The 27,137-nt window shown below is 35.2% G+C and overlaps 1 pseudogene; it reads left to right on the top strand.

The window, feature by feature from the left end:
• Positions 1-26,068, top strand: part of LOC123240943 — a 160,591-nt pseudogene extending 134,523 nt beyond the window's left edge.
• The last annotated feature ends 1,069 nt before the right edge of the window (positions 26,069-27,137 follow it).

The raw sequence follows: 27,137 nt of genomic DNA on the forward strand, positions 1-27,137 counted from the left end.
TTAACTTTGAAATTCAAAAATAAAAAGTCATCATAGAAAAGAATTTATAGAGATAAAATACTCCCACCAACTAGTGACATAGTGAGATTCAGAAGAATGAAGAGGAGAAAAATGGTCACTTTCATTAAAAAAAATGTTTCCAATTAACCAGCACTTATTTTCTTTTTTTAAACACTTATCTTCCATTTTGAATCAATATTGTGTATTGGTTACAAGGCAGAAGATCAGCAATAGATAGGCAAAGCCGGTAAGTGATTTGCCTAGGGTCACAGAGCTAGGAAATATCTGAAGCCAGATTTGAATTCATGAAGAGGGGTCTTCCTGACCAGGCCAAGCACTCTATCCATTGTGCCACTTAGCTACCCTTTCTTTAATTTATATTACTCTAATTAATAATGATGGGAGGTATTTTTTTTTTAATATGGCTATTGCTAGCTTGAATTTCTTCCTTTAAAAAACTACCTTTTAATATTCTTAGGCCATTTTTAAATTGAGAGAATGGACCTTATTCAAACTTATTCTTATAAATTTGTTTCTGCTCTTTATTCATTTTGTAACTGAAACTTAGAGAAACTTGCTATGAAGATCTAAGCTCCCCCACTCCACCCCATCATTTCCCTTTTAATCTTAGCTGCATTGGTTTTGTTCCTGCAAAAATTTCTTGATTTTAATGTAATCAGAATTGTCTATTTTATATTCTGTGATCTTCTTTAACTTTTATTTGGTCACGAATTGTTCACTATCCATAGATTTAGAAGATAATTTATTCCTTCTTCCTCTAATCTATTTATAATGTCACCCATTGTATCTTAAATCATATATCCATTTTGAGTTTGTCTTGTTTTATGCTGTGAGGTGTTGGTTTAAACCTAATTTATGTGAGATAGATCTAGTTTTGCTAGCAGTATTTGATGGATCACAGTGTGCTCCTATTCCAGCAGCTAGAATCTTTTAATTTATTGAACACTAGGTTACTAGGCTTGTTTGCTTCTGTATGATATATATGTGATCAGGTCCACTGGTTAATACAATCCCCCCCCTTTTTTTTACCAGAATAACTTGTTTCAATGCTTACTGCTTTATGGTATAGTTTAAGAAAGGGTAGTACCACTAGGCTTTCTTCCTTGCCATTTTGTTTTCATTATTTCCCTTGTTTTCATTCTTCCAAGTGAACTTGATTATTATTTTTTCTAGCTTTTTAAAATTATCTCTTGGTACTCTGATAAGTATATCATTTTGAATGAGTAACTGAATTTAGATAGTATGGCCATTTTTATTATATTGATTCTGCTGAGAAGTGATTAGTTTTTCTCCAAATATTTAGATTTGATTTTAATTCGGTCAAAAGTGTTTTGTAGATACGTGGCTCCTGGCTCTGTGTGTGTACGTGTGTGTATGTGTGTGTGTATGTGTGTGTGTGTGTGTGTGTGTGTGTGTGTGTTTGTATATGTATTTTGGACCTGAGACTCTCTATTCTATAATTATTTTAAGTGAATTTTTTCTCTCTTGTATTGGTAGGTTTTCCTGATAATACAGAAATATGTTGATGATTTATTGTGAATGTATTTGATGTCTTGAAACCATGAAGTTATTAAATATTTCAATTAAGTTTTAGTTGCATTTGCAGCATTTTCTTAATATATCATGAAATTTTCTGAAAAAAGTGATCATTTTCCTTTTTATAAAGTGGTTCAGAAAAAATTATTAGTGCACTGAAGAGTTATTTAATTTATGACTCTCCTTTCTCTACTTCCACTTTTACTACTCTATGCCAGACTACCTTTGTCATTTGTCCAAACTATTCCAATAACTTCTTTTTTAAATAATATTTTATTTTTTCCTCCTATACATGAAAATAAAACAACTAACTTCATTTTAATAGTTTGAGGTAAATTCTCACCCTTCCTAGTTTGCTCTACCCTCACTGAGATGGCAAGCAATCTAATATAGATTAACATGTATAATCATGTAAAATATTTTTCATATTAATCATTTTGTGAAAGAGAACTTGAACAAATACAAGTAAAATGAAGAAATAAAGTGAAATATAGTATGTCTTAGTCTGCATGTAGGCTCCTTCAATCCTTTTCTCTGGAGGCAAATGGCATTTTCATCATGGATCCTTGAGAATTTGTCTTGGGATCATTTCATTTGATCCTTATCTATACTCATTTGCTCAATTTGATTTTCTTGTCTTACTACTGCATCTAGCTTTTCTAGCACTATATTGAATTGTGATAATAATGGACTTCCTTGCTGTATCCTTGATCTCATGGAAAGGCCTCTAGTTTAGTACCATTTTAGATAACATTGGCTCTTGGTTTTAATTAGTTACTATTTACCATATTAAAAGAAAAGAGTTCATTTGCTCCTTTTTTTTCTAGAGGTTTAAACAGAAACTGATATTTTGTCAAAAGTGTGTTCTGTGCCTATTTGTATATTCATGTTTGTTTTCATTGTTTATAGTTTACCTGATGGTAATGAATCCTCACATTTATGCTATAGTATATGATCATGCTTTATATGTTGCTATAGGCTCTTTGCTAATATTCTAGTAAATTTTTTCCATCAATGTTTATTTGAGGCATTGCTCAATAGTAGAGGCTCTTAACCTTGGATCCACGAGTTTAAATTTTTTATTGCTTTATTGTAGCATGTGGAAAATATATTTAGATATAATTAATTTCCTTTCCATTCTTATATATTTTATTTTTGCATTTAAAGACATTTAAACAAGTATTTCATAGGTTTCACTAGACTGCCACAGGAGGCCATAACATGCAAAAAAAATTAAAAATTCCTGGTCTATAATTTTCTTTTGTCAGTTTTGACTCTCCCAAGTTGGCTATCCAGGCTACATTTATATTAAAAAAGGAAGTTGTAGGATCCCTTCTTTTTTCCAATTATCATAAATATTTGAGGTAATTCTGGAATTTAGGGTTAGGGTTACATGTTAGGAACCTGAAATATAAGATCTATGAACCAATTTAATCTGGATGTGGTCCATACGGAAATATTAAACATCATCATCTTAGATGCCATGAACTTAAATGAATGGGAATGGATGAATTTAATTAGAGTAATCATTATATATTCTATTGTGGGCAAGAATCCCTAGAAGAAATGCAATAGCCTTCATAGTCAATAAAAGGATGAGTAAAGAAATGCTGGAACATAATCTCCAAAAATGATACAATATTCATTTGAATCCAAGGCAAATAATTCATTATAATAGTAAAACAAGGTGATGCTCCACCAACTGATGCTGAAGAGGGCAACATTTTTCAGTTCTATGAAGATCTACAATATCTACTATGAACAACAACAAAAATATGTTAAACTCATCATAAGGTATTAAATGCTAAAGTAGAAAATAAAAAGATAACAGGCAACTTCAGAATTGGAGTGTAAAATAAAATAGGACAGAGTCTTAAGATAACTAATTGGTCATGGCAAACACACTTTTTCAAAAACTCAAAAGGTGATACCACACATGGCCATCATCAGATTATCAGTATCAAAATCAAATTGATTATATATTTTTCATCTAAAGACTGAAAATTCTATATAGTCAACCTTGAGATGACTATGACTTGGGTCATGACCTTATCATTGTAAAATTTAGACTGAAATTGAAGAAAATAGAGAAAACCAGATTATGGAGGTAGAACCTAAATAATATCCTTTATGAATTTGAAGAAGTGATGAATAAATTCAAGGGATTAGATTTGGTAGACAGAATGCCTGAAGAACTATAATTATTGATTCACAATGTTATACAAGTGGCAGAAACAAAAAATATTCTGAAGAAAAAGAAAGCAAAATGACTATCTGAAGAAACTTTACAAATAACTAAGTAGAGAAGGGGAAAGGAGCAAGGAAAGGGGAAAGGAGAAAGAAAAAGATAAACCCAAATCATAAATAATTCCAGAGAAAAATGAGATATAAAGTTTTCTTAAATGAGTAAGTCAAGGAAATAGAAGGAAAAAATAGAATGGGAAGGACAAGAGACCTCTTTAAGAAAACTAGAGATATCAAGGAAACATTTCATGCAAAAGTAGGTATGATAAAAGACAAAAATGGTAGGGAATTAATGCAAGGAGTAGAAATTAAGAAGTGGTGGCAAAACTATACAAAATAATAATAATATAAGAAAGCTCATAACATTACCAATAATCAAAATCTTGTGGTTACTGATCTAGTGCCAGACATGCTGGAGAATGAGATTAAGTAAACCTTAAGAAGCACTACTCACAATAAGGTTAGTGGAAATGATGGAACTCTAGGTGAGGTCTTTTTTTTTTTTTAATCCTAAAAAGTGATGCTGTTAAAATGCTGCTCTTAATATACCAGTACATTTAGAAAACTCAACAGTCACTATTGTATTTGAAAAGAACAGTTTTCTATCCAATCCTAAAGAAGGGCAATGCCAAAAATATTCAAATCTTGGAAAAATTAATTTCACTCCTTCCACATGCCAGAAAGATTATGTTTAAAATTCTGCAAGCTAGGCTTCAGCAATATGTGAACCAATTACCAGAAATGAAGACTGGTGTTCAATGAGGCAAAGGAACTAGAGACCAAGTTGCCAATATTCACTGGATTATGGGAAAAGCAAAGAAGTTCCAGAAAAAAAAAAAAAAAAAACTTCTTTTTCATCAACTATAGTAAAGCCTTTGATTGTCTGGATCACAACAAAATGTGGCAATTGTCAAAGAGAAGGAAGTACCAGGTCATCTTACTTGTCTCCTGAGGAATAAGCATACAAATCAAGAAACAATAGTTGGAAGTAAACGTAGAAAAACAGGTTTGTTTAAGATTAAGAAAGGAATACAATAAGACTGTATAGATGTCTTATTTGCTTAATTTATATTCAGAGTTCTTCATGAGAAATGCCAGGATGGATGAAACAAAAGCTGAAATTAAGGTTGATGTAAGAAAAATCAGCCATATCAGATATGTAGATGATACCCCTCTAATGCAAAAACTAATGAAGAACTAAGAAGTCTCTTGATGAAGGTGAAAGGGGAGAATGTAAAAACTGGCTTGAAGGTTAACATTAAAAAATTTAAAAATCATGGGAACTGATTCAGTTATTCCCTGTTAAATGGAGGAATAAATGGAAGTGGTGTCAGATTTTACATTTTGAGTCTCAAAGATCCCTGAAGATGATGAGTTTAGCTGTGAAAATGAGACTTGCTCCTTGGAAGGAAAGCTATGGAAAATGTGGACATCACACCTGCCTGATAAAGGTCCATATAGTCAAAGTTATTCCAGCATTCATGTACAGCAGTGAGAGTTGGACTAAAAAGAAAGTTAAGCACCACAGAATTAGCACTTTCAAGCTCTGCTGCTATAGAAGACTTGAGAGTCTCTTGGAAAGAAAGGAGATCAAATCAGTCAACACATAAAGAAATGAATTCAGCCTATTCACTGGATGGTCAAACACTGAAGCTGAAGTTTAAATATTTTGGCCACATAATGAGAATACAGAACTTATTAGAAAAGACTATGATGTTGGGAAAGATTGAAGGCAAAAGGACAAGGGATGACAGAGGATGAAAAGGATAGTACCATGAAAACAATGAACATAAGTTCTGGATTCACTGGCCACTCTTAAATATCAATCTTTGGGGGGCAGCTGGGTAGCTCAGTAGATTGAGAGCCAGACCTAGAGATGGGAGGTCCTAGGTTCAAATATGGCCTCAGACACTTTCCAGCTGTGTGATCCTGGGCAAGTCACTTGACCCACATTGCCTACCCTTACCACTCTTCTGCCTTGGAGCCAATACACAGTATTGATTCCAAGACAGAGGTAAGGGTTTAAAAAAAAAGATCAATTTTTGCTTCTTTAGGTAAAATACAATTAGATACCACACTCCTTTTAATTAAATTGGAAAAGAAAAGCTGCATAGGCCAAGCATGGAGTCCCATTTCCGAGGACCACATGACTTCAGAAGGAAAAAGGTCCTCAACTTTTTTAGATGCCATAGTTGAAAAAGTCATGCCACCAGGAACAAAGTAGCCTTAAAGTACTGAGGCAAAAGAGACATGGTAGAAGCCAGGTAGGACTTCTGACTTCTTCCATGGCCAATTAAAAAGTTTCTTATTCACTGAATGGTAAAAATTCCAGAAACAGTTATAGATGTTTAGATTTGCTTCTAAATAATCATCATCATAATAATATGTGTTTTCATATTATCTAAAGGATTTTCCTTAAATATTAGCATAATTATCCTGGAAGCAAGCTCCCAGATCCCCCAAATAGAGAAATGTTATCTCAGATGTCCTTGACATGCATTATATACCTCAATTGCACTTGAAAATTCACTTCATTCTATTTTGATTGCTTGTTTAGGAAATTTATTTATGGTTCATTCAATTGCTTTTTTTTTGAGACTGGTTTATTTAAATCCTCTTTCACAATCTGTTAATTTAAGCATTTTCCATTTAAAAAAATATCTATCCATTTTATTTAGGTTGTCCTTATTGGCATATGGTTGGGCAAAATAACTTCTAATAATTTATTTTCTAAGTTTTTGTGAATTTTTTATAGTTTTGGATAGTTGCAATTTGTTTTCCATATTCTTTTTTTTAACCCTTATCTTCTTGGAGTCAATATTATGTGTTGGTTCCAAGGCAGAAGAGTGGAAAGTTCTAGGCGACGGGTGTCAAGAGACTTACCCAGGGTTAGACAGCTAGGAAGTATCTGAGACCAGATTTGAAAAAAGGATCTCCAATATGTTGGTCTGGCTCTCAGTCCACTTAGCTACCCAGCTGCTCCCTCCATATTCTTTTTAAAAATCAAATTGGTTAATGATTTATCCATTTTATTTTATTTTAAATAGCTTTGAGTCTGTTAATAAATCCAGTCAATTTTGAGGATTTTTTAACTGAAAGTCATGACAAACTTTCCATGTATCCCACTTGAGAAGGATCAGGAAACCAAAGCAGAATGTCCAATAAGAGAGAACCAGAGAAGAATAAGGGATGGAGCCAAGAAACTAAGATATAAAATGTTAGTCATTGCAGAAATTCATACAATTGCAAGAACTGCTTGGTAGACTGAGTGACATGCCTAGTGTTTTAGCTTCTGTGAGCCATCTTGTTCTGGCTACATATTCAACCTATTTTCTTCTTCGCCTCTCATTCTATAGTCTTTGAAAACCCTGAATTCAGGTCTCTAGACTTTTGTACTGCTCTGAGGATTTTTCAAAACTCTAGAAACTCACCCCAGATTAAACCTACCTCCTACTACCACTTGCTGCCTCCAGACTCCCTAAAACCTTATCTCCACCTTTGTCTTACCATCGTAGGGCCTCCTATCATCCACTGCTAGGAAGCAACTTCAACAGGATTACAAACAGTCAAAATCCCCTGCTTCTAATGATATTTAGCTTGGACTCATTCCTCTCTAATCGGCATACCTCTACCCCATCATGTTCTACCCATTGCAGCTGCTAAAAGAGAAACTCCTATTCCCATACACAATTGTGTCCTCTGTCCCCCTCAATGCCACCTCAATAATGTCCCAATGACTGTCCAATCCCACTACTGTGCTTGTTGGAATGTCTGCTCCTTAATTAACAAACATTTTCATATTAAATCTTTCTTTTCTCACTCTTTTTTTAATCATCTGGCACTCTTTGAAATATGGTTCCCTCTTGATAATATGCAATCCCTAGTCACATTTTCTAACATGTATTTCTTCATTCATACCTCAGTGACTCACAGATTCAATGGAGGGAGCTACATCGCTCCTTCTTTTCCATTGATTCTTCCAGCCTCTCCCTCTTCCACCATTTTCCACCATCACTCAGAAATCTCTTTTCCTTTTATATTTATACTATTCAATTTTATTATCGATCCAAATCTTGGTGGCCATTACCTATTAGTCCTCCTGTAAAGATGCAGGGTTTTTAAAAGGGCAGGGAATCCTGTCAACTAAACTTATTGTAAAGACACAAGACGTGCTCTATAAGGATTATCCCAGTTATAAGGGGAGAAATTTGCTCTACATCGATTATGTCGACATATAGGGTGACATACCTTTCTTGAAAATAGCGAGATACCAAAGAAAAAGGGACCTATATCAACTTTATTATTAGTAGGTTTTTACTGGATTTGATGAGTTAATTTGGATTAACGATTTAATGATTATATTATTAAATAATGATTTAATGAGTTAATTAACTTAATTTGGATTACTGCAGAAACTTAATTACAAGAGGTTGGTCCTGAGTAGCAGCAAGACAGAGTAACATAGTGGATCCCCTCACTAACTCCAGGTCAGGCCAAACTTTATAATAACAGAACAAAGAAGATATAGTACTGGAGATGGCCCAGGGTTATGTGTAACTTTGCCCATGAGATAGTTGATGTTTCTCATGCTTTTTGTATTTACTCAAAATAGCTAAAATTCTCTTTGGAGTCATAGGTCATATGCTCACTCTGACTATCACCACACACACCCAGAAAATTCTCCTTCCTTTCTTAATGAGTTCAGTACCTGGCTCACAATCTTTCTTTCCTTCTCAGCATCTGTTCTCATTTCACCATATGCATTGATGCTTCCTCAAAACCACTAACTTCTCAGTTCCTCAATTTAATAAATTCTATGATCACTCCATTTCACCTTAGTTATAAACAGATTATCTTGCAAGTTATCAAACTTCATGTTCATGAACTCTGAAATTCCTTTATCAATGAGTCATATCATTTTATCATTATGTCATTCACTCTCCCATACCATCCAGGATCCTATCCTTTGTTTGCACCTTGACCTCCAAGCTCTCTACAGCTTTTATTTTTCCCAATTCATCCCATTTTTAATGGCTACAGACTCCCCCATTATCAGTCTCAACTTTGGGGTAAATCTGTTCAAGTTTACACCATTATTTCCAAAATTTACAATATTCCCTTTTCCCCTTCATAGCTTTGATGACCATGCCTTGTCAAATGCTAACCATGAATTATTCCCACCATCTGCTACTTTCAGTCCTGTTTACATGCTACTGCTCAGACCTGGAAAAAGTTATTTTCTGCTATTTTCTGGGTATATATTTTCTGGGAAAAGTTATTTTCTGTTAGTTGAGTCAACTACAATTTACTTTATATATCATTTCACCTGAACTCTAACTATAGCAAGGCAATCATTTTACACCTTTCTAATTCATCTCAGCTACCACTAATATGGTTATTTCAAACAATTTAATCTCTTCTCAAGCCTCCCATGATATCCTTCTTCCTCACTCACTTGGAGAAAAACTTAGTTCATATTTCGTTTAGAAAAAAATGAAGCCACTCAACAAGAAGTACTTCTTCCATGCTTATCTCTCAACACTCAGACTTGTTCCTCCACTGTATGTTCCTATGCCTACCATCTGAAGGGGTAATACTTCTCCTTACCAAGGCAAGTCTCTCTAAAAGACATCACTGATTGCATATTATTCCATCTTCTCACACAGATTGTCCCCTCTGCCATTTCTACTCTCTCTAATATTCAATCTCCCCCTATTTACTGATTCTTCTGCTGCCTATTTGTACCAGTGTCTCCTAAAATAAAACAAACAAAACATTCACTGGAATCAACTCTCCTTGCAACATATTATCACATATTCCTTCTCTCTTTGGCTAATCTCCTTAAGAAAGCTCTATATAAGAGTACACCTAGGATTTCTGCTTCTTATTTTTTCATATGTCTCTAAACCACATGGAATCTGAATTCCGTTTTCAATATTAAAGTGGAATTGTTCAATCTAAAATCATCAGTGATCTTTTATTTGACACATCCACTGGTCCTTTCTTAGTCCTCAAACTTCTTGACTTTCTGCAAACTTTAGCACTGTTGATCACTACTTTCTCCTTGATAATGTATTATTATCCTCTATTTTATAGAGGGGGAAACTGAGTCTTTAAGAGATAAGATGAGGTATCCAAGTTTGTGGAACTAGCAAATGCCCAAGATGGAAACACCTCAACAAAACTAAAACTTTTTCCACCACATTTTAGTGACTATTTCCTACATCCGACCACTCCTTCTCTCTCCTTTACTGAATCTTTATCTAGTTCATAATACCTAATTGTGGGCTTCCTGGCTCTGTCCTGGGTCCTTTTCTTTTTCCCTCTATAAGATTTTTCTTGTGATCTAATCCAGTCCTAAAGGTTCGAATACCATCTCTTCCCAGATCTATATATCTTCTCTAACTTTCAGTCTCACATTACTAAAAGTATTTTCTATATCTCAAAATTAATGTCCTTTTTGCGTTTCAAACTTGATTTATCAAAACAGAACTGAAGTTAACAAGCATTCAGTACCTTTTATGAGCCAGACACTGTTCTAAACACTGGTGACATAAAGGAGAAGGGAGGAAAGTAGTGCCTGCTCTCAAAAAGCTCACAGTAAAATGAGGAAGATAACATGCAAATGATTATATACAAACTAAAGTTATATGAGATAAATTACAAAGATTTCTAATCAATAAATTGGAGATTATTAACAAAGGGAAGCCACTGAAGATAAGGACAGGAAAAGGCTTCTTACAAAGATGGGACATCAGGAGAGACTTAAAGGAATCCAGGAAGCCAGAACATGGGAATGAGGAAGAGGAGAATTCGAGATATGGATATAGTTAGTGAAACTTCTCAGATTTGGTAGATGAAGTGACCCATGTGAAGAAAAGCATGGATTCAAGTGTCATTAAATTGGAGTGGTAGAGAAGGAGAAGCGGGTGTAAGAAAAATTCAAAAGTAAAAAGGATATAGCTTATTAATAACTTCAAATACAAAACAAATGATTTTATATTTTGTCCTGGAAGCAATATGGAGCCCAAAGAATGTAGTGAATATGGGAAAGGCATGGTCCTATCTACAAGTCAATTTGACAGCTAAATGAATGGTGGTCTGGAGTAAGAGATAGCAGAGAGACTAACCATAACACAGTCCATGGAGTGGGGTTTGTATTGGTAAAGAGAAGATACATTTTTTTGAGACAAATGTGAAAATGATATTAGAAATGATATTAGCAGTATGAGTCCAAGTCACGAGACATGAGAAGAGGAGACTTTCAGTAAATGGCCTCATTTTCAATCTTATTTTTTTTAGTGAAAGATGAAGCAAGATTCTAAGTTGAGAGGGTTAGGGATAGCACAACCAAGGAAAGTTTGAAGAGAAATGAAAAAAGTTTGGAAGGTCTACTTTAGAGAATGGGATAGGGAATCAATTATGGAGATCTAAAAAGTTTTGCTTGTGGCAATGAGGAGCCTAATTAAGATTATGTAATATAAATTTTAAATGGACTCAATCAATGGTTTCCTGATCTCCAATTTTTTTCAGCTGCATATAAATAAGACTGAAAGAAGTAGATGCTGAAAAGAATTTAAGGTTGAGTCTTGGAAGGACAAGATCATTGATGAGAAACAGGTCTCAAGAAATTTGAAATGATAGGAGAGTGAAAAGTTGAACTGGTTCATCAATGAGTCAATATGAAGAAGAGAGGAGTGTGTAGCCAGTCCAGGTGTCATCACCCAAGAAAGAATTGAAGGAAAAAGGGATTGGAGACTACTCAGTATCTTTCCTCAAGATCCCTTTCTCCTTGTCTAAACTACCCTATTGCTATTTAGTGTACCACCATCTTCCCATCACCCATGTTTACAGTACCTGTTCTGAAAGACCTTATATCTTATTGGAGGAAGAAAAAAGACAAAAAGGAGCTAAAAAAGAAGAAAGAGATAACCAGGACCATCATGGAAATATAAAGGAGGAAGGTCCCTCACTCTGGGGCATGATTTTAAAGTCCATGTCAGGGATAGGGATGGGAAGAGAATGAAGATAGTCAGGAATACCTTTGTAAAGGAATATTCCAAGATGAGAAAATTACACATATGTTAATTTTTTCAAGGGCATGGAAGTTTCATGTACCAAGGATAGTTACAGGATGAGCCAAAAGTAGAAATACTGTGGTTTTGAAGAGCAGGAGGAACTCAAAGACATGGATAAGTGGATAATGAATGATAAAATATGGGCAATGATATATTTACACAGTTGTGATATTAATTGGATATGATTCAGAGAATAAGGCCAAACCAATAAATATGAAAGATTCAAAGTGACTATAAGGCAGTGTCATTTATAATTGGGAGACTTTGGGAAGGCATAGAGGAAGTAAAAACTGAACTGAATATTAAATTAAGAGCTATAAGCCATAAGATTCCACCTTTAAAATATCATATATGGGGACCATCATTCCACCATCTTCTAGCATAAAATATGTCATTAACTTCATTATTAAAACATGATCTACAACCATGGTGGCAAATCTATGGCACATGTTCTATAAATGGCACACAGAGATCCCTCTGTGGACATGCCTGCCCAACATTACTACTGTACGGAGTTCATTATTAGAAAACCAGAGGGAGGTAGAGCCAGGGTGCTCCCCTCTGTAATGGCATGCAAGGGCAGCCATGATGGGATCAGTTTGATTGCCAGTTACCACCATGGAATATAGAATGTATCAAGCTTGGTGTGAGACTGGCAAATACCAAGGCAGTTGGGAGTCCCCTATCTAAGGGACAGACCTGAGCAATTCTCTCTCTCATTCCTGAGAATTTGGGTAGAAGAAGGATTTAGGATAGGATAGGGCTTAAGAGCTACTTTCTTATTCAAATCACCAACCAACACCAAACCCAGGGCTATCCAGCCATACTCATCACTTTCAATCTGTATTATCTATAATAAGAAGGTCAACATTTATTGTACACCTGCAAGCTCAAACTTGACTTGGGGCAGGGCCCTAAAGGCCCTGCTTGGCTGCCAGCAACCAAAGATCTGATGCATAGCCAACAACCTGAAGATTCAAGAATCAAACCTTAACCTCAATATTAACTTAGGGCTACCACTGCCCACTTTCCAAACATTTCCCTATTTCCATTTCCCTAAATTCTTTATCAATTAATTCCCCTTTAAGAAGTCAGAAGTATTATCTGTCATCATTTAAGGTTCAGAGAGCTAGGTTTTATTTTGCTGAAATTAGGAGCAGCTAGAGAAGAAATCAAATTCAGTCAGAACACCTTGACAGTTTATCAGGCCTTAGCACTCAAGGTCCTAAGAGACCAGCTTAATTAACAAACAATCAAGCTCTGGGATTTCAGTTGGGTTAGGATTTGGCTGTCTCCATGATCAGTTGATTCCATAATTCCAACTGCTAATCCTTGTTCAAACTGTTATTGGGCCCAAGGTTTACATCACCAAATTCTACACTTTGAGTCTACAGAGGTCAAGTATTTGAGGGCTGACTTTGGGGATTATAATTCAATCAAGTGACCCCTCAAGGATCAATACATCTGCCTGCAACTTCCTTAACTTCACTGACATTATACATAACACCTCTCTATATATATTAGTGTCTGAAGACATCACCCACCTCCTGCTCAATAGCCCAATGGGAGTACTTCCTCCCTTCCCTGTTGGAGATAAGTTGGTGAGTGCAGCACTCAGTCCCCAGGGGTGGGGAGGGCAGAGTGAGAAGCAGCATTCCATATCTAAAAGGTTCACCATCACTGATCTACAAGATATACAAGCTTCAGCAATCATTGTCTATAGGACCAAAGGATAATAGGACCATAAATATAAAAATGGAAGGGACTTCATTCAGAGACCATATTATCCATACCCACCCTTATTTTATAGATAAGTAAATTAAGGTCCAAGAAAGCTAAAAGATTTAAACAAGGTCATGTAGCTAATAAATGGTGTAAAAGTCAGTGTTCTTTCCAATGTGTCCATTGATACCTTGGATGTATCTTATCTGTCCTTCATTTACAAATAATATTATCATGGATGATTTCTTGAATTGTGGATGAATTGGATTTAAGTAAGGCAGAGTTGCACTGTCATTGACCTCACTCTCTCTTCCAGAGTCATCAAAGACCAATGGCAAGACAAAAATGAAAACAATGGTGCTATGTTCTCAATCTAACATGTGGATTCTGTAGTTTATAAATGGTGTCAGTTGAAAAGATGGAAATGTCTTTCATCCTTTAATATAGTGGACTTATTTTCCTCATAGACTTATAGTATTGAGTCTACAACATCCCAAAATAAAGTGAATTCATTTGATCCATAAAAAGAAAACATGGTCATCTACTCTTTGTAGGTTAGCCTTGTAGATCAAGTCTACTAGGTAGATCTAGGTAAAATCAGATTGAATATGTGGATGAAATGAGCCAGGTGACTCAACAGTACCTAACTCACTTGTCTATACTGCTATATTCACTCAGCTTTAAACTAGCCAAGTGAAGCTAAGTGAGATGAACACTTGTTGTACATCTTTTTCCCAATGGTTGCTGATTTCAGTGGGGATGTAATTACTTAGTTTTGTTCAATTAGCAACTAAAGAAATATGTTGCCATCAAAACTTTGAACAGTCCTTCCCCCCAGGGTAATCAAATATGCTTTATGGGCTCTGATTTTCTTGTTCCCATTTTCCAATTTTCTAATAATTTTGGCCTGCTATTCCCTGATGGTGGAATACTGGTTCCCTGCTCACTGAGAGCCTTTAGCTGCTGAATTTAATCTTATTTTGATATTCATGGGGAACACATTCATAGTTTCTTTTTACTTTGATTTTGTTCTTTTCTTTTTTTCTTTTCTTTCATCCACAAGGCTAAAATAAATAATCAACACAAGTAAGCACATTACACTCACAGTTCTCATTGAACATTCTTTCTATACTTTGACCCAGAATCCTCCAAGCTCTTTCTGGAACTTTGAAGAAAGCTCCTCCCACCAAAAATATTTAAATGATTCTCTCTATTATGTATGCAATAGATGGCTCCATATCTCCTTTTTTATTCAGTATTTCCAAATATTAAGTAATTCGTAGGCAGTGGGAATTGTTTTGTTACAATTGTAGATGTGTCTTCTTGTCAATCAGTCCCCTTCATTTTCACCAGTAAATTCTATCGTAGTATGATATAATAGATAGGATGTGATGTAAAAGAAAGAGAAACTGATTTTTTTAAAGAACCCACTATTTGCCAAGCATTGTGCTAGGTTCTAGCTACAAATACAAAAATGGAATGTTACCTGCCTTCAAGAAGATTATATTCTCCTTCTTTCACTGATTCCATTTCCAAATATGGGAGGCACTCATATTATTGGAGATACAAAGAATATTTTTTATTATTGTCTCCATTATACAGTTCAGGCAACTGAGAAAAACTGAGGTTATGTGACTTGCCTGAGGTCACACAGTTGATAAGTATCTGAGACTAGATAGTGATTCCAGGGCTGGAGTTCTATCCACTGTACCATTTTGCTGCCTTTAAACTAATACAAAATGCTGTGTAAGTTTTAAATTCAGTTCAATTTAATAAATATCTTCCTATATTTTTGTTGGTGCTTGTCCTTCATTTTCAAAGAAGACCATTGTCATCAAGGGGTAATGTCTTGACTTTTACATAAATTCAATTTAAGAGAGGCAGAATTGCACAAAGTTGTTAGCTTCACTCTCTCTTCGAGTCACTGAAATCCATTGGCAAGACAAAAGTCAGAACAACCAGCGATGGCCTGAGATAAAATGGATGGACCTTTGTGTTTTTAATATCTGATCGAGCTCAAAGCACACCACAATACCTGAAAGTGTTGAAGTGTCTATTAAGCACCCATTTTATATCAGGCCAGGTATCATGCTAGTCAATAGGGATGTGCTGATAAAAATAAAACTTTGCCTTCCCTCAAGGAGCTTACATTTTACTAGGAGTGACACAATCCACACAAGTAAAATCAAGAAACATTTATTAAGCAGTTACTGTCTTCCAGGAACTTTGCTGAGCACTGGATACACAGATAAGTAAAGACAACATAGCTATAAAGTAAATATGAGGTATATAAATATATATTTTTGTATTTGCAGTGCATTAACAATTGGGCAAGTTAGAAAAGACATTGTGTAGAGGTTGGCACCTGAAATGGCTCTTTTTTTTTTTATACATTACCTTCCATCTTGGTTCCAAGGCAGTGTGTAAATAGAATTAACTCACCCCCCACTCATAGTTAAAACTCTAGCCACCAGAGATAATGTCATCCCCAGCTCCCTTAGTGGGGAGGGGAGATGAGTTACCCACATGTGACAATAAGTTACAAATCAAGAACAATCTAATTTTCCCTCTTACAGGAGAAGAGTGGTAAGGATGGGCAATGGGGGTTGAGTGACTTGCCTAGGGTCACACAGCTAGGAAGTATCTGAGGCCAGATTTGAACCCAGAACCTCCCATCTCTGGGCCTGGCTCTTAATCTACTGAGCTACTCAGCTGCCCCCTGAACTGACTCATAAAGTAGCTAAAGTTTCAACTAGCAGAGATGAGGAGGATAGTGCTATAGGCCTGTACGAGGTAGAATCTCATGTGCAGACAACATCAAGTGGAAGAATTAAACTGGAACAATATCTATTTGAGAAGGAATAATGTAGTCTAAGTTTGAGAAGATAGAATAGAAACAGACTATGAACCATTTGTGATGGAGAATTTGGAACTTTATTCATGATAAAATGGGGGTGAACTAAAGGTTCATTGATTTGGGAACAGAGGAGAGATCTAGTCAGATGTATATATTAGAAAATATATTTTGGCAAATGGATGAAAGACAGATGTGGAAAAGGAGAGACTAGAAACAAAAGATCCCCTTTGGAGGTTATTGTAAAAGTCCAGGCAGGGGGTAATAATCATGTGAATGAAGAAGAGTGGATGGGAGAAAGCTGGGTGGCTCAATGGATTGAGAGCCAGGCCTAGAGATGGGAGGTCCTAGGTCCAAATCTGGCCTCAGACACTTCCTAGCTGTGTGACCCTGGGCAAGTCATTTGACCTCCATTGCCTAGCCTTTATGGCTCTTCTGCCTTGGAGCCAATACAAAGTATTAATTCTAAGACAGATGGTAAGGTTTAAAAAAAAAGATGGATATGAGAAATATTTCAGAGGAAAAAAAGGACAACTCTTGATAACTATGCAAATATGAATGATAAGGAGTGAAGATACATGGATGTCTCTGACCTTTCAAAATTAGATGGTATGTCATTAACAGGATTAAGAAAATTCCAAACAGAGGCAGAATTGTGGGAAACCTAATGAATTTTGTTTTGGAAATATTGTGTTTGAGATGCCTATGGAATATTCAAGCATGGGAATTGGAGCAAAGGAAATAGGTATGTTCTATATATGCAGATTTGAAATTCCTTTTTAGAGATGAAAATTGAACCTGTGGTTGGTGATTAGATCAACAAGAGAGAATGTATAGAGAAGGGAAGAGGGACTAAGGAAAATAGAGCTGGAGCAAACCCAAGCTTAGGAACCAGAGAAGGCCGTAGCACTTGGGGGTTGATCTATAGCAAATTTATGGGAGTGGGGAGGGAAGGGACAGGATGTGTTGAAAATGGAAAAGTATGGCTGCTTTTCAAGCTGCCTGGCTATTTTCTGGATATCCACAGCTGTTAAAACAAAGGCCTGTTGATTATTTTGGAGATTATGTAGAAAGATAAGATCATTAACTTGTGTGTGGAGTTTCTATTTGGCAACCCCAAGATGTCCTTCAATTACATGTGAAAAATTATATAAAACTAAGAAGCTAGCACAGCTAGGTGGCTCAATGGATAGAGTGTCAGGCCTGGAGAAGGGAGGACCTGGGTTCAAATTTGGCCTCAGATGCATCCTGGTTGTGTGAGCAAGTCATTTAACCCCCAATTTCTTAGTCCTTACCATTCTTCTGCCTTGGAATCAATACTTGTATCAATACAAAGACAGAAGGTAAAGGTTTAAAATAAAACTAAATATCTATGGAAAAATATATATGTTTGTGTATATATATATTTACATATATATAGAAAGAGATATATTAATAAACAAACAGACATAAAGACAGAGAAAAACAGATATATATATATATATATATATAGGTTATAGATAGGTAGATGATAGATAATAAAGATCAATAGGTAGAGTTAGATATGAGAGAGAAAGAGAAAGAAAAAGAAAGAAAGAAGTGAAGGAAGGAAGGAAGGAAGAAAAGAAAGCCAAGTAGAAAGATAGAGAGATAGAGAGATAGAGAGATAGAGAGAGAGAGAGAGAGATAGATAGATAGATAGATAGATAGATAGATAGATAGGCAAGAACAGATGAAAGATTTTTGATCCACTAACTAAACCTCAGAAAATTCGTTTTTCTTTAATGTACAAATATATTAAGGAACTGTAATTTTATCTATGTAGAGGATCATGGCAAGGCAAGTTTCTTCCACCAATGAAATTTTCATCCTTTCAATAACTTACTAAATATGATGTCAGAGAATCTAAATGACATACCCATGTTATATATCTAAAATATACCAGAGACAGCATTTGAACCCTGTTAATCCTTACTCCAAGCCCTATGTGATCCATTAAATTACTCCCTGTCCGTCCAGCTGATAAGTGGCAAGCAAAGAAGCATTTTCTTAAACATTTATTGTGCCAAACACTATGCAATTTAAACAATAGAGAAAAAAGGCCAAAACAGCCCTTACCCTCTGAGAGTTCACATTCTAGTTTGGGATGGAATCTCAATCTAGAAAAGAATACTAGCTCCGGAGGAATCAAAAGTTCTGATTTTGCAATCTGATTTCTCACATTTTCACTCATATGTTCTTGGGCCCTTTGGCCCTTAGCTTCCTCATCTACAAACCAAGGGGGTTGGATTGTGGGAGGAATAGGGAGGGAAACTATCATTTATTAAGTGCCTACTATGTGCCAGGAACTCTTAAGTGTGTTTTACAAACATCTTAATTGATACTCACCACAACAACCATGAGAAGTGTTGCTATTATTATACCGATTTTACAGTGAAAGAAAAGGAGGAAGACAAGGAAAATGATTTGCTTAGGGTCAAACAACTAGGATGTGATTAAGCCTGAATTTGAACTTGAGTTTTCCAGGACTCCAACCAATGTACCACATAGCCAGACTTTATGATCTCTGAAATCCATTTTTGTGATCTTATGTCCTCAGTCTGATCTTCAAATGTGGATTTTCCTATAGAGATGTCAGAGAACTTCATTAAACAATCTTACTTGCTCTTCTGCTCCTTGGTTACCATGTTAAATAAAGGACCCAGCAATCATACATAACTTGAAGGGCAGGCCATCTCCATTTTGATTACTGTGTTTCTAAACAAATTCCCTCTTGGCTTGAGTGAACAAGCACTTTTCAAAATATCAGGATTTTAAGGACAAAATAGCCTCAAGCTGAGGTTAGGTCAGAAATGACAGGAAGATGTGGAAGTTTCCATAAAAATGGTGTAAAATAACTTGGCTGTAATATTGATTTCTGGATGATTGATCTTGGTCTTTCAGATCTGAGAAGAGTTTGAAAAGCTGATGCCCTTATTCATTGAATGAAAACCAGGACAGCATTAGAGGGCATTAAATTCATGATATACTTCCTCCATCTCCACAGAATGCAGATCAATCTGTAACTGTCCCTGGAAAAACAACCACTTCTTCCCACTAAACAGGAGGAAGATTGTCATAGTAAAAGATCCTTCAGATTTAATCTTGCTTAGAGTAGGAAGGGACCAATGTCTAGAAATATAGATGAATCAAAGGACCTTTGGTAACATAGAAGCATAAAGGCAGCTGGGGAGAGTGGGAGCATCACAGTACACAGAGATCTGGACCTGAAGTAAAAAAGACATGAGTTCAAATTTGTCCTCAGGAAAGTACTAGCAAGTCACTTTATTTTTTAATATTATTTTTAAAATTTTTTCCATGGTTACATGATTCTTGTTGTTTCACTCCCTTTTTCCCTCCCCTCCCAGAGTTAACAGGAAATTCCCCGAGGTTATACATATATTATCACTCAAAAACTATTTTCATATTATTCATTTTTGTAATAATCTTTAAAAACCAAAACCCCACATTACATACCCATAGAAACAAGTGATAAATGATTATTTTTCTTTTGCATTTCTACTCCAACAGTTTTTTTTTTCTCTAGCTATGGATAGCATTCTTTCTTATGTCTCTCAGAATTGTCCTGGATCATTGTATTGCTTTTAGTAGCAAAATTTATTAAATTTAATCATCCCACAATGTTTGTTACTGTGTATAATGTTCTTCTGGTTCTGCTTATTTTACTCTATATCAGTTCATGTAAGGGTTTCATGTTCTTAAAGAAATTAACCAGTTCATCATTCCTTGTAGCATAATAGTATTCCATCATCATCATGTACCAAAATTTGTTTAGCCATTCCCCAATTGAAGGACATCCCCTCATTGTCCAATTTTTTGCCACCACAAAAAGCACAGATATAGATAATTTCGTACAAACAAGTTCATCTCTAATTAAAAAAAAATCTCTTTGGGAATCAAACCTAGTAGTGGTATTGCTGGATCGAAGAGCATGCATTCTTTTAAAGCCTTTGGGCATAATTCCAAATTGCCTTCCAGAATGTTTAGATCAATTCACAACTCCAACAGCAATGTATTAATTTCCCAATTCTGTAACATCCCCTCCAACATTTATCATTTTCCTTTACTTTTATATTGGCTAATCTGCTAGGTGTGAGGTGGCACCCAGGAGTTGTTTTGATTTGCATTTCTTTAATTAGTAGGGATTTAGAAAATTTTTTCACATGGTTATTGATAGTTTTGATTTCTTCATCTGAAAACTGCCTATTCATATGCCTTGACCATTTGTAGATTGGGGAATGACTTGGTTTCTTAAAATTTTGATTTAGTTCTTTATATATTTGAGAAATTAGGCCTTTATTGGAGAACTTTGTTATAAAATTTTCCCAGTGTGTTGCTTCCTTTCTAATCTTAGTTGCATTTGTTTTATTTGTACAAATCCTTTTTAATTTAATATAACCAAAATTATTCATTTTATATCTTGCAATGTTTTCTATCTCTTGTGTAGTATTCATTTCTTCCCCTCTTATAGATGACAGGTATACTACTCTATGTTCACCTAATCAACTTATATCACTCTTTTCTTTTGTCATATACCTATTTTGAACTTATCTTGTTATATGGTATAAGATACTGATCTAAACCTAATTTTTCCATACTCTTCCAATTTTCCCAGCAGTTTTGTGAAATAGTAAGTTCTTATCCCCAAAGCTGGGATCTTTGGGTTTATCTAACACAAGATTGCTGAAGTCTTTTACCCCTAGTCTATTCCATTGATCCACTCTTCTATCTCTTAGCCAATACCAGACTTTTTTTTTTCCTTGCAAACTGAAGGTCCTTTATTTTGGGGCTTGGGGCCTGAGACAAGCCACAGGATCCAACCTGAGAAATTAGGAACCCACTACCATCTAGTTGTGTCCAGACCACCCTTGAAATATTGTGCCATCAGAAGCAATTGGGCTTGCCTGTATTTCTCACCAAGTGCTTGGGAGTGGCGCCTGCAGGCTGGCACCAATTCTACCAGACTATTTTGATGTCCACTGCTTTATAGTACAGTTTAAGATCTGGTACTGCTAGTCTACCATCCCTCACTTATTTTTTCATTAGTTTGCTTGATATTCTTGATCTTTTGTTCTTCTGGGTGAATTTTGTTATTATTTTTTCTAGTTTTATAAAATATTTTTGGTAGTTTGATAGGTATGGCACTAAATAAAGAAATTAATTTAGGTAGGATGGTCATTTTTATTATATTAGCTTGCCCTACCCATGAGCAATTAATGTTTTTCCAATTGTTTAGAACTAGTTTTGTTTGTGTGAAAAAATTTGTGGTTGTGTCATATAATTCCTGTGTTTGTCTTGGCAGATAGTTTGCCAAACATTTTATATGGTCTAGAGTGACTTTAAGTGAAGTTTCTCTTTCTAATTCTTGCTGCTGAGTTTTGATAGAAATAAATGGAAATGCTAATGTATGTGGTTTTATATTGTATCAGGTAACTTTGCTAAAGTTATTAATTATTTCCATTAGCTTTTTAGATGATTTTCTAGGATTCTCTAAGTATACTATCATACGGTGAAGAGTGATAGTTTAGTTTCCTTATTACCTACTTTAATCCCTTCATTTTCTTTTTCTTCTCTAATTGCTACAACAAGCATTTCTAGTACAATATTAAATAATAGTGGTGATAATGGGCATCCTTGTTTCACTCCTGATCTTACTGAGGAGACTTCTAATTTATCCACATTGCATATGATACTTGCTGATGGTTGTAAATAAAAATTACATATTATTTTGAGGAATAGCCTTTTATTCCTATGCTTTCTGGTGTTTTCAATAGGAATGGGTGTTGTAGTTTGTCAAGGCTTTTCCCACATCTATTGAGATAACCATGTGATTTCTGTTATTTTGATTTTTGATATGGTCAATTATGCAAATGGTTTTCTGAATATTAAACCAATCTTGCATTACTGGTATAAATCCCACCGGATAATAGTGAATAATCCTTGTGATATATGGCTGTAGTCTCTTTGCTATTATTTTATTTAAGATTTTTGCATCTATATTCATTAAGGATATTGGTCTGAAATTTTCTTTCTCTGTTTTTGGTCTTGCTGGCTTGGGCTTCAGTACACAGTATACTTGTGTACCATACAAAGAAGAGGGATATGGTAAGACTCCTTCCTTGATTATTTTGTCAAATAGTTTGAATAGTATTGGGATAAGCTGTTCTTTTAGTTTTTGATGGAATTCATTTGTAAATCCATCTGGCCCTGGTGATTTTTTTCTTAGGGAGTTCATTGATGGCTTGTTAACTTTTTTTTTCTGAGATGGGATTATTTATGTATTCTATTTCCTCTTTTGTTAATCTAGACAATTTTTATTTTTATGAATATTCATCCATTTCACCTAGAATGCCATATTTATTGTCATATAATTGGACAATATACCTCCTAATAATTGCCTTAATTTTCTCTTCCTTAGAGGTAAAATCACCCTTTTCATTTTTGATACTGATAATTTAATTCTCTTCTTTTTTTAATCATATTAACCAATACTTTTTCTTTTACTTGTTTTTTTATATAACCAGCTCCTAGTCTTATTTATTAGTTCAATAGTTCTTTTACTTTCAATTTTATTTATTTATTCTTTGATTCTTAGTATTTGCAATTTTGTCTTTATATGGGGATTTTTAATTTGTTCTTTTTCTAAGTTTGTGTGTGTGTGTGTGTGTGTGTGTGCACGCGTATGCGCATACTTGCACGCCCAATTCATTGATCTGCCTTTTCTCTATTTTGTTGATATAAACACTCAGGGATATAAATTTTCCCCTGAGTACTGCTTTGAATGTGTGTCATAAATGTTGATATGTTGTCTCCTCATTGTCATTTTCTTCAATAAAATCAGTGATTGTTTCTATGGCTTGTTCTTTGACCCATCAGTTTTGAAGAATTAGATATTTAATTTCAAATAATCTTTTAAAATTTATCTCCCATGGTCCCTTATTAATTATAACTTTCATTGCATTATGATCTGAAAAAGTAACTTATTATTTCTGCTTTTCTGCATTTGTTTGTGCTGTTTTTATGCTCGAGTACATGGTCAATCTTTGTATATGTACTATATGCTGCTTAAAAGAAGGTATATTACTTTTATACTTATTCTGTTTTCTCTAGATATCTTAACTATTTTTTCTGAAATTTCATTCAGTTCCCTTATGTCTTATTTATTTTTTTGGTTTGATTTATCTAGTTATGATAGGGGAAGGTTGAGGTCCCCCACTAGAATAGTTTTACTATCTATTTCCTCCTTAAATTCCTTTAGTTTCTCCTTAAAAAATCTGGATATATTCTATTTGGTGCATATATTTTGAGTACTGATATTTCTTTATTATCTATACTGCCTTTTATCAAGACATAATTTCTGTAATTATCTCTTTTAATCAGACCTATTTTAGCTTTAGCTTTGTCTGACATCATGATTGTTAATCCTGCCTTCTTTGTCTCATTTGAAGTTCAACAGATTCTGCTCCAGCCTCTCACCTTTACCCTGTGTGTGTCTACCTACCTCATATGTGTTTCTTGTAAACAACATATGGTAGGAATCTGGTTTTTAATTGATTCTGTATCCACTTCTGTTTTATGGATGAATTCACCTCATTTATATTTACAGTTATGATTACCATTAGTATATTCCCCTCTATTTTAATGTTCTCTTTTAATTCTGATTTTTCTCCTTTCACTCTTTCCCTCCCATCCTGTATTTGTTTTTAACCAATCCTCTGCCTTCCACCTCCCTTATATTACTCTCCTTCTCACCACCTCCCTTCTTATTCCTCTCCTACTTCTCTATAGTGTCTTTTGATCACCTCGTCCCAGCCTTTCCTTCTCTTATATTACTTTCTTCCCAAGCACCCATTTCTTATTTCCCTTCTACTTCTCTATAGTGTTACAGAGGATTTTATACCTCAAAGAATGTGGCTGTTCTTCCCTCTCTGAGAGAATTCCACTAAGATTAAGTTTTAAGTATTACCCATTACCAATTTCTTCCTCCCACCCATTGTATTAGTTTTTCCCCCTCACTCCTGTACCTCTTTATGTGATATAATTTAACCTGCTTTACTTCTCTTTTCCCATTTCTCTTAGTGCTATCCTCTTTTTCACCCCAGTTTTATATTTTTTTGGCATATCATCCTAAACAGCTTACTAACACATCCTCTATGAATAATTCTCTAGCTACTATGATAATGACAATATTTTTAAAGAGTAACAGATATCATCTTTTCATATAGGAGTAAATTTTTCTCTTTCTTATTTACCTTTTTATGCTTCTCTTGTATTTATTGTATACCAGAAACTATAATAATCTCCTACTACTTCTCACCACAACCAGCTCATGGATTAGGGTTGTAATTATGAAGACAAATTCTTTCCACTCTGTTCAATGTTTTGCTTTTTCTGTCCCCCTCATCTCCCTGATCTTGATTCCTCCCCACACTATTTAAGTTTCTAGTTAAAGAAAGAAATGTCACACCTTTCAATCTCGAAGTCCTTGACCTTGTCTATGTCAGCCGTTCTCTATTTTTTCTCTTTCATTCCTCTCCTCTTCCTGCCTCCCTACCACCCACTAAGGTCAACTAATGTATATAGCAAACAAGATTAAGACTAAGTATACAAATTTAGACTTGATTTAAGAAAAAACTTACAAACAATGGTTTACATCTATCTTTTGTTGTGTTAGCAAATCATAGTGTGTCTCATCAGCCCAATCATTTATGTTTTTATTCTTCAGACCTTCTACATTCTATCAACTCCCCTTCTTGTGGACCCTCCACTTTTTACCATCTCTTCTGAGTTGAGCATCAGTACTCAGAGCAATGACAAAGTAAACATTAAGATTTTTAAGTGCTTTCCCTCCCTCTCTCTCTTCTGATCCTTAAAGTACCTGTTAGTCCAGTGTAAAGGTAACTAAGTTTAAGAACCACACCACCCACAACCAATTATGAAAATGGCACAAAAATGGCATCAAGAAACCTAGGTCACAGAGATATGAGTCTTTGAAATGGAAGGACCCCAAGTTTCTGAGAAAACATGTGCTATGCCATGAAACACAACAAGAAGGGGTTGAAGAAGATGCAGGCCAACAACGCCAAGGCCATCAAGGCCCAAAAAGAGGCTATCAAGGCTCTGAGCACCAAGGCCTCTAATGCTAAGCTCCTCAGGCCCAAGATTGCCAAGGTCAATGCCTGGCATGCTGGCCATAAGATGGCCACCAAGCATCCAGGCTCAAGAGTTGGCATCAAATGTCCAGGCTCCAAGACCATAAATCCTGACTCTAAGGTTGCCAGAACCACTGATCCTAAGGCTGCCACGCCCACTGATCCCAAGACCATCAAGCCCACTTTCACCAAGGTCACCAAGTCTGACTCCAGGGCCACCAAGGCTGACCTCAAGGCCACCAAATCTGGCTCCAAAGCCACCAAATCTCATATACATGTCTCTAAGGTCACCAAGTCTGATTCTAAGTTTACAAAGCCCAATGATACAAAGGTTGCTAAGCTTTGCTGAGTCCCCTGACACTAAGGGTGCCAAACCAAAAGATACTGGGGCTAAAGCTTCTATGCCCAAGTCTTCAAAATAGATGTTTTAGGTCAGAATGACTTGTTTAAACCCTAAGCCACCACTTTTTCTCAGCTGGGGTATGATTATTCACTATTTTGTACAAATAAAGGAAATAGTAAGACATAAGAAAAAAAATTAAGTGCCATTAAGAAAATCTGGATAGCTAGTTGGTGCAGAGGATAAAGTACCAGGCCTAGATTTAGGAACTCCTAGTTCAAACCTGGTCTCATATACTTATTAGCTATTTGACCCTGGGCAAGTCATTTGACCCTGTTTGTCTCAGTTTCCTCATCTATAAAATGAGCTGGATTAAAAAAAGACAAATTATTACACTGTTTTGCCAAGAAAACCACAAATGAGTTATTTACTACTAAAACAACTGAACAATAAATTTCCTACTCTATCCACCATATTACCTTGTAAATATAGCCGACATTACTATGCTCTGTGTCAGTGACCTGTGGGTTAGAATCTAGTCTTCCCCCCCCCCTTTTTTTTATTTTGGGTGGGACAAAGTGAGTTGTATGGGTTGAACAGAATAGGCTTCAAAAGAACATAGACTTCAACACATTTTATTTCCTCTAAAATCTACCCTTCTTCCATTCTTATTACTTAAAAGGGAACATCATTCTTTTAATCATGAAGGTTTTCAATCTTGGTAAGATCTTCAATCCTTCCTCACTCTCCCTTGCCCACAAATCCAATTAGTTGCCAAAATTTGTCTTTTCTACCTCTGTGTCTTTACTATCTTTGGCCTTCTCTCTCCTCATACAATCTTCATCACCTATCTGCTGGATTATTGCAATAGCATCTTAATCTCGTCTCTCTACCTTAAATGTCTGCCCTTTCTGATCCATCCTCCATATAGTCACCAAGGTGATTTTCCTATCCAGGTCTCTTTCCTACTCAAAAAAAAATACCTCAAGTGGCTCCTTATTAACCTCATGGTTAAATACTGTTTCATCTTTATCTTATCTTTTATTCTCGCCTCACGAAGCATGACTCATGAGAATCTCACATTACAACATAATGAAAAATGCATATATTAAAAAACAGAACTATACAGAGTAAAGAAAATTAAAATGAAG

Source organism: Gracilinanus agilis, chromosome 3 (assembly GCF_016433145.1).
Source record: "Gracilinanus agilis isolate LMUSP501 chromosome 3, AgileGrace, whole genome shotgun sequence".
Lineage (NCBI taxonomy): Eukaryota > Metazoa > Chordata > Mammalia > Didelphimorphia > Didelphidae > Gracilinanus > Gracilinanus agilis.